At 41.2% G+C, this 9,596-nt stretch overlaps 1 pseudogene; it reads right to left on the reverse strand.

Annotated features, from left to right (window-relative positions):
- Positions 1-1,214: 1,214 nt before the first annotated feature.
- On the reverse strand, positions 1,215-9,074 carry LOC115176507 (uncharacterized; annotated as a pseudogene).
- Between the last annotated feature and the right edge of the window lie 522 nt (positions 9,075-9,596).

Consider the following 9,596-nt stretch of genomic DNA (forward strand, 5'->3'; position numbering starts at 1 on the left):
TTTCTTTTTCTACCCAATTGTAGTTACAGTCTTGTCCCATCGCTGCAACTCCTGTTCAGACTTGGGAGACGAAGGTCGAGAGCCATGCGTCCACTGAAAGATGACTCTGCCAAGCCGCACTGCTTCTTGACACACTGCTCGCTTAACCCGGAAGCCAGCCGCACCAATGTGTCGGAGGAATCACCATACAACTGGCGACCGTGTCAGCGTGCATGCACCTGGCCCGCCATAGGAGTTGCTAGAGCGCGATGGGACAAGGACATCCCGGCCGGCCAAACCCTCCCCTAACCCAGACAACGCTGGACCAATTGTATGTCGCTTCATTGGTCTTGAATTGATCATTTCAGGCCTTGAATTCATTATTTCAACAAAAATGTTTTGCATGATGGATTCTAAATGCAGTATGGAACTGTAGACTTAAAATAAGGTAGGACTTATTGTAATGCAAAATTGGTATGATGAACTTACCCTTTTTTTATTCAGGCAATATGGAACTTTGGACTATATGGACTTAAAATCAGGTTTTGATTTAGTGGAAGGCGAAGATGGGTAAGGCTGACCTTTTTTCTTTTTGATTGTTTATTTAATTTGAAGATTGCACAGGTAGTACATTAGAAATACCAAGGTAGTTTTTTTTGTTTGATATGATATGGCTTAATTATAGAGATTGGGTATATTATGACTTAAAAGTTGTTACATAGTGCAGCCCTTTTTGGGGGATTTGAATCGGAACAAATATAATTTAAGACAAAACTTAATAAATATGAATAGATCTAATGTAGGGCTAGGATAAAGGATTATAGAATTTAAAACCTGCTTAGGTTCCCTACTGGAGTAGGCCTATATAATCCTAAAATAATTGGTATCACTACCTTTTAACATTTATAAAATACTTATCAATATTAAAAATGTAAAGGAAGTATTATTGTTCCGATACACACCGGCAAATGGATTGGGTATTGTCAACAGGGTTGTTGTCTCTATTAGTGTGGGGCGGGCTGGTTAACACTGGGATAAACTTATTAACAGGTAAAACAGTCTTTTGTAAGTATCATGCTTTATAATAAGTGTTAGTCAATGTTCCTCCTAATTAGTACAACTGGGGATCAGAACTCAACTGAGAAAGAGAGAAAGTACCTGGCAATGTCAGCCTTAGTGCAAAGACAATATTGGAATGAATATAACCTTGGGACCTATGGCTAATTATTAATTCCTTTTTAAGTGAGAAAATGTAAATTGTAGTGAATGCAAACATTTAAGTACTTGTGTTCCTTCCAGTAGCGTAGCTCTTCGACAAAACTCCAGACACAGGCCAGGTCTTTGCAAGTCTTGATCGTGTGGACTGCACATGAACCTGACAACTGCTCAAACAGGAGCTCAGCTGTCCACGATATGGTGAGTTTCTTCTGACCCTGGATCAGCAGCTGGATGTGGGCCTTGTTCAGCGGCTCGGGCTAGGCACTGTGGGATATCAGGACATTCAGTTTCTTGTTTGTCGCTGGCACCTGAAAGCGGCTTTTCCCTGTAGGGCACTGGATGTTGTTTTTGTTGGAGAACAGGCCCGAAGAGTAGCTGAATATACGGACAGACCAACACACCCAGTCATAGTTTCTTTTCAGTTTCTCCACAATGCCGTCAGCCAGCAGCTGGTCGATTAGGTAAGAGTAGTGCCTAAACATCCTCCTGGAGTCCAGTTCAGCCTGCTTGGAGAAGCTGGTGATGCAGTCCTCAATGACAGCATTCATTTTCACCTGTACCTGGTTCATCTTTTTGCCCCAGTCTTGAAGAAGATTCTCTTCGTCATCTCAGTCTTTTAGAGTGGTGTAGCCCATCAGAGCGATGAGGCCTATGTAAAAGAGTGGCTTCAACCTGGAATTGCTTCTTCCATTATACGTCGACTTTTCTCCTCATAGTTAAGAGTGATATCCAAAACTAACTGTCCAGAGAATGTGTCTCCCTTCACGGCACTGCAGAGAGGGTGTAGGCTTTTGTAGGCACCTGTTTTGACAAAATGCTCTGTGAAAAGCTTCTTCTTGACCTCACAAAACTTGGGTATGGCAATGAGGATGTCCATGTACTTGCGGAACTGGTTGGAGAAGGTCTCCTCCGCAGAAAAGTAGGCAATGTCCGCTCCACTCTACTTGATCTCCTCGTTAATCCACTGCATCTCCTCTGAAACCACCTCCAGGCATTCACAAACCTTCTGGAACTGCTTCTTCATGAACACAGCTTCCTTGCTCTCCACATTGTCTAGGGCCAATTTCACGATGGGAGCAGTGATGGCGAAAACAGGGAAGAGGTCACCTGCGATACTAGCCACCATCTCAGTTCTCTGTTCAAACACTTCAATTACAGTTTCCATCACTTTCATCTTCTCTGCTACGATCTTCTGTAGCTGGTATTGTTATTGTTCAGGACACAACAAATACCAGTAATACATCTGAGAAAAGAGCATAAGGACATGGTCAAGAGGATGTTTGGAACTGTTAGAATGACTCTGGACTAAACGGACACCTTTCGATTGACACGTAACTAAAATATTATTGATGATCCATTTAAAACATTTCAAATATAGACAACCAATTATTCCCTCGTTCAAGTCCTTAGTTAAAACCTCTCTTGGATAGGGGGCACTATTTTCACGTCCGGATGAAAAGCGTGCCCAAAGTAAACTGCCTGCTGCTAAGGCCCAGAAGCTAGGATTTGCATATCATTATAATGTCTGTGAGTATAACAGAACTGATTTGGCAGGCAAAACCCTGAGCACAATCCATCCAGGGAAATATTTTTTTGATGTTATTGTGTTTTCCACTAGTTTTCATTGGGAATCCTGTTCCTATGGCTTCCACTAGATGTCAACAGTCTTTAGAAATTGGTTCATGTTTTTCTTTTGAGGGATGAAGAAGTACGGCTGTTCCTTGTTCGTGTCACTCTGAAGGGCTCAAGTCTTTTATTGAGCGTACACAGGAGTGCGCTCCGTGGTAAATTTCTTCGGTATTGAAAACAGATTATCCCGTCTTAAATTTTATCGATTAATTACGTTTTAGGATACCTAAGGATGGATTAGGAATGTTGTTTGAAATGTTTGGACCAAGTTTACAGGTAACTTAATAGATACTTTGTAGGTATGTTGGGTGAGTTGAAACCGGTGTATTTCTGAATCAAACGCGCCAAATAAATGGACATTATTGGGACATAAAGAAGGACATTATCGAACAAAAGGACCATTTGTGATGTTTCTGGGAAATTTGAGTGCCAACAGAAGAAGATCTTCAAAGGTAAGGCATATGTTATATCGCTATTTCTGACTTTTGTCACGCACCTGCCTGGTTGAAATCTGATTATCATGCGTTTGTATGCAGGGTGCTGTCCTCAGATAATCGCATGGTTTGCTTTCACCGTAAAGCCTTTTTGAAAACTGACACCTTGGCTGGATTAACAAGAAGTTAAGCTTTATTTTGATGTATTACACTTGTGATTTCATGAAAGTTAAATATTTATAGTAATTTAATTTGAATTTGGTGCTCTGCAATTTCACTGGATGTTGGCCAAGTGGGACGCTAACGTCCCACGTATCCATAACAAATGAAAATGGTGGAAAAGTTCAACAGCAATACCAACATCTTAGAGCAATTGAGGTAATTGAGGCAACAATGCAAAGACAATTCACCAGTGAGGGAAGACACGTAGAGGTAGATACACTACTGAGTTTCAAATATGTATTTCAAGGCAATAAATAGGCCATGGTGGCGAAGTAATTACAATATAGCAATTAAACACTGGAATGGTAGATGTGCAGAAGATGAATGTGCAAATAGAGATACTGGGGTGCAAAGGAGAAAGATAAATAAATAAATACAGTATGGGGATGAGGTAGATAGATAGGCTGTTTACAGATAGGCTATGTACAGGTGCAGTGATCTGTGAGCTGCTCTGACAGCTGATGCTTAAAGCTAGAGAGGGAGATATGAGTCTCCAGCTTCAGTGATTTTTGCAGTTCGTTCCAATCATTGGCAGCAGAGAACTGGAAGGAAAGGCAACCAAAGGAGGAATTGGCTTTGGGGGTGACCAGTGAGATATACCTGCTGGAGCGGGTGCTACGAGTGGGTGCTGCTATGGTGACCAGTGAGCTGAGATAAGGCGGGCCTTTACCTAGCAGAGACTTGTAGATAACCTGGAGCCAGTGGGTTTGGCGATGAGTATGAAGCGAGGGCCAACCAACGAGAGCATACAGGTCGCAGTGGTGGGTAATGTCTGGGGCTTTGGTGACAAAACGGATGGCACTGTGATAGACTGCATCCAATTTGTTGAGTAGTGTTGGAGGCTATTTTATAGATGACATCGCCGAAGTCGAGGATCGGTAGGATGGTCAGTTTTACGAGGGTATGTTTGGCAGCATGAGTGAAGGATGCTTTGATGCGATATAGGAAGCTGATTCTAGATTTAATTTTGGATTGGAGATGCTTAATGTGAGTTTGGAAGGAGAGTTTACAGTCTAACCAGACACCTAGGTATTTGTAGTTGTCCACCTATTCTAAGTCAGAGCCGTCCAGAATAGTGATGCTGGACGGGCGTGCAGGTGCGGGCAGTGATCGATTGAATAGCATGCATTTAGTTTTACTTGCATTTAAGAGCAGTTGGAGGCCACGGAAGGAGAGTTGTATGGCATTGAAGCTCGTCTGGAGGTTAGTTATGCTAGCGGAACGCCTCACCAATATCCAATGGTAGAGCGTGGCGCGAAATACAAATACCTAAAAAATGCTATAACTTAAATTTCTCAAACATATGACTATTTTACACCATTTTAAAGACAAGACTCTCAGTAATCTAACCACATTGTCCAATTTCAAAAAGGCTTTACAGCGAAAGCAAAACATTAGATTATGTCAGGAGAGTACACTGCCAAAAATAATCACATAGCCATTTTCAAAGCAAGCATATATGTCACAAAAACCAAAACCACAGCTAAATACAGCACTAACCTTTGATGATCTTCATCAGATGACACTCCTAGGACATTATGTTGTACAATACATGCATGTTTTGTTCAATCAAGTTCATATTTATATCAAAAACCAGCTTTTTACATTAGCATGTGATGTTCAGAACTAGCATACCCACTGCAAACTTCCGGTGAATTTACTAAATTACTCACGATAAATGTTGACAAAAAACATCAATTATTTTAAGAATTATAGATACAGAACTCCTTTATGCAATCGTGGTGTCAGATTTTAAAATTGCTTTTCGGCGATTGCACATTTTGCAATATTCTGAGTACATAGCCCGGCCATCATGGCTAGCTAATTTGACACCCACCAAGTTTGGCCCTTACCAAACTCAGATTTACTATAAGAAAAATTGGATTACCTTTGCTGTTCTTCGTCAGAATGCACTCCCAGGACTTCTACTTCAACAACAAATGTTGTTTTGGTTCCAAATAATCCATAGTTATATCCAAATACCCACGTTTTGTTCGTGCTTTCAGGTCAGTATCCGAAAGGTGACGCGCGAGCGCATTTCATGACAAAAAATTTCAAAATATTCCATTACCGTACTTCGAATCATGTCAAACGCTGTTTAAAATCTATTTTTATGCTATTTTTCTTGGAAAATAGCGATAACATTCCAACCGGGCGACATTGTATTCATTCAAAGGCTGAAAGAAAAAAATCTCCATTGTCACTGTTCCCAGCCTGACCACTCACAAATACTCCTGCTGTTTTTCGCCCAGAGACTGCAGACACCCCATTACACTTTCTGGCACCTTCTGAGAGCCCATGGAAGCCTTAGAAAATGTCACGTTACAGCACAGATGCTGTATTTTTGATAGAGATGCCACAGAAGGAGACCAAATTGTCAGACAGGGCACTTCCTGTATGGAATCTTCTCAGGTTTTGGCCTGCCATATGAGTTCTGTTATACTCACAGACACCATTCAAACAGTTTTAGAAATGTTAGAGTGTTTTCTATCCAAATCTACTAATTATATGCATATTCTAGTTTCTGGGCAGGAGTAGTAACCAGATTAAATCGGGTAAATTTTTTATCCGGCCGTGAAAATACTGCCCCCTATCCCAAACAGGTTAACACAGTGTCCAAAGAGGGGCCAGAAGTATACAGAATGATGTCGTCTGCGTAGAGGTGGATGAGAGAATCACCAGCAGCAAGAGCGACATCATTGATGTATACAGTGAAGAGAGTCGGCCCGAGAATTGAACCCTCTGGCACCCCCATAGAGACTGCCAGAGGTCCGGACAACAGGCCCTCCGATTTGACACACTGAACTCTAGAGAAGTAGTTGGCAAACCAGGCGAGGCAATCATTTGAGAAACCAAGGCTGTCGAGTCTGCCAATAAGAATGTGGTGATTGACAGAGTCGAAAGCCTTGGCCAGGTCGATGAATACGGCTGCACAGTAATGTCTCTTTCTCAGAAGTAACCATTATTTATTATTTTACACCTTGGGTTGCTGTACATAACATTAACCCATTGTATAAGAGATCCACCGAAATTAAAGTAATCCAGGCATTTAGATTTAAATTCTAGTCATACTTTATTAAACATATTTTTAAAATCTGCTATGAAGACCAGGATTGATGTTTCATAATGTTCAATTGTTTCAAGTAATTGTCGTGTATTATCTCCAATATCTCATCCATGAAAAGAACCTGTCTGATCATTATGAACATTATCTGGTAAAACCATGTTTTTCACCAGGATTTTCACATCACAACATTGAAGTGTAAAAAGGCCTCCAATTTTTTTAAATGACTCTTTATACTTACCACCTGGGTTCTGTTTCAGTAGTAATGAAATCATACCTTGTTGTTGAGTACCTGAAAGTCCACAATTTTTATAGGAGTAATTAAAACATGCCAATAATGGAACTTTGAGTATATCAAAAAAGGTTTGATATACCTCTACTTGTATACCATCAAGCCCTGGTGTTTTTCCCAAACATAAACGTTTTTATTATGACTCAGAATGACACCCAGATGCAGAACTGAGAGGCAGATGGTTCAAGTCTCAGAGATTTGTTTAATATACAGGGGCAGGCAAAAGTCAAGTCAAGGACAGGCAGGGGTTAATATTTCTGGTAATAGTTGGCAGACATAGATGGCAGGTAGGCTCATGGTCAGGAAAAGCAAAAGAAGTCGTAACCGGGGAGACTAGAACAAAAATCAGAAAGAGGAAAAAACACAGAGAAAAACAGAATACAAAGGACAGTGAGAAACAGGTTTTATCTTCAACACATGAAACGTATGAGGATAGTGCGGGGCCACAGAAGATGAACAGCAGAGGGGCCAAGGATTTTCGAGATAGGGAAAGGTTAAATGGGGAGAAAGTTTGCGGGACTCCACCTGGAGGGGCAGATCCCGAGTAGACAGCCATAGCATATAACAAGAGACAATTCTTGAACTTTTTAGTGACAGGGGCAGTACTCGGAAATTCAGATGAATGACGTGCCCAAATTAAACCGCCTGCTACTTGGGCCCAGAAGGTAGGATATGCATATTATTAGTGGATTTGTATAGAAAACACTGAAGTCTCTAAAACTGTTTGAATGATGTCTGTGAGTATAAAAGAACTCATATGGCAGGCAAAAACCCGAGAAAAATCCAACCAGGGAGTGGTTTGTAGTTTTTCAAGTGATTGCCTATCCAAACTACAGTGCCTGTGGGGTCATTTTGCACTTCCTAAGGCTTCCACTAGATGTCAACAGTCTTTAGAACCTTGTTTCATGCTTCTACTGTTACTGGGGAGAGAATAAGAGCTGTGGACTGCGTGAGACTACTGAGTTGTTTACTGCGCTGTCACACAGGTGTGCCGTTCCTTCTTTTTCCTCTGTAATGAATACGCTATTGTCCAGTTGGAATATTATCGAAGATTTATGTTAAAAAGACCCTAAGGATTGATTGTAAACATCGTTTGACATGTTTCTACAAACGGTAATGGAACTTTTTTACTTTTTGTCTCAGGTTTCGCGCTTGCGCATTATGCCTTTGGAATAGTGATCTGAACGCGCGAACAAAACGGGGGTATTTAGTCATAAATATGGAGTTTATTGAACAAAACGAACATTTCTTGTGGGAGGCCTGGGAGTGCATTCCGACGAAGATCAGCAAAGGTAAGCGAAGATTTATAATACTATTTCTGAGTTTTGTTGACTCCAGAACTTGGCGGGTAACTGTATAGCTTGCTTTGATGGCTGAGCTCTGTACTCAGAATATTAAACAATGTGCTTTCGCCGTAAAGCTATTTTGAAATCTGACACAGCGGTTGCATTAAGGAGAAGTGTATCTATAATTCTTTCAAAAACTGTTGGAAATTTTATCAACGTTTATGATGAGTATTTTTGTAAATTGATGTGCTCATTCACCGGAAGTTTTGGGAGGCAAAATATTTCTGAACATCACGCGTCAATGTAAAATGGGGTTTTTGGATATAAATATGAACTTTATCGAACAAAACATACATGTATTGGGTAACATTGAGTCCTGGGAGTGTCATCTGCTGAAGATCATCAAAGGTTAGTGATTCATTTTAGCTGTATTTTTGGTTTTTGTGACGACTCTCCTTGCTTGGAAAATGGCTGTGCGGTTTTTCTTGTCTCGGCACTGTCCTAACATAATCTAATGTTATGTTTTCGCCGTAAAGCCTTTTTGAAATCGGACAATGTGGTTGGATTAACGAGAAGTGTATCTTTAAAATGGGATATAATAGTTGTATGTTTGAGAAATTTGAATTATGAGATTTTTGTTGTTTTGAATTTGCCGCTCTGCTATTTCACTGGCTGTTGACTAGTGTGTCCCGAGGGTCCCAGAGAGGTTAAACAGTAAAGCATGGGCTAGCATGACTGTTATTTTACACGACAAGCCTGACGCCCTCTCTCACTTGCATAGCTCCCCAGCCACACCGTCTGACCCAGAGACCATCTTCCGGGCCTCCTGTCTTGCAGCAACACTTGTCTGGGGTATCGAGGGCCTGATCTGCAAGGCGTAGGGGAGACCCAGCAACCGGTTGTTCGTCCCGGATTCTGCCAGGTCCCGGTCCTGGAATGGGCTCATTCATGGTGATGGTTGAATTGTTGTTTGAAAGAATCTGCAGTCTCTCTCTTCCTCCCCTTTGATTAGAATTACCACAACAAATTTGTCGACAGCGGTGGGATGCTAACTACACTTGCTGATTACTCCCAGGAGACCAAGGTTAAACTGCGCCCAGGGGCTCCATTAGACATGGCTCAGTGTACCCCACACTCAGACTAAAATGGAGCAAATAGGGACCCTCCTCGGACCTGCCGGGAGTGTCAGTGAGTGGATACGTAATTCCAGACAGATGAATTAAGGGTGAGACTGATATTCTTAAACATAACCTCCAATTGTAGAAAGTTTACTTTTAGAAAGTCCTGTACTAGGAACAGGTCACGCGTGTTATACATTTGAGGTCGGAAGTTTACATATACTTAGGTTGGAGTCATTTAAACTCATTTTTCGACCACCACAAATTTCTTGTTACAAACTATAGTTTTGGCAAGTCAGTTAGGACATCTACTTTATGCATGACACAAGTAATTTTTCCAACAATTGTTAACCG

The sequence above is a fragment of the Salmo trutta genome, chromosome 37, assembly GCF_901001165.1.
Source record: "Salmo trutta chromosome 37, fSalTru1.1, whole genome shotgun sequence".
Classification (NCBI taxonomy): Eukaryota; Metazoa; Chordata; class Actinopteri; order Salmoniformes; family Salmonidae; genus Salmo; species Salmo trutta.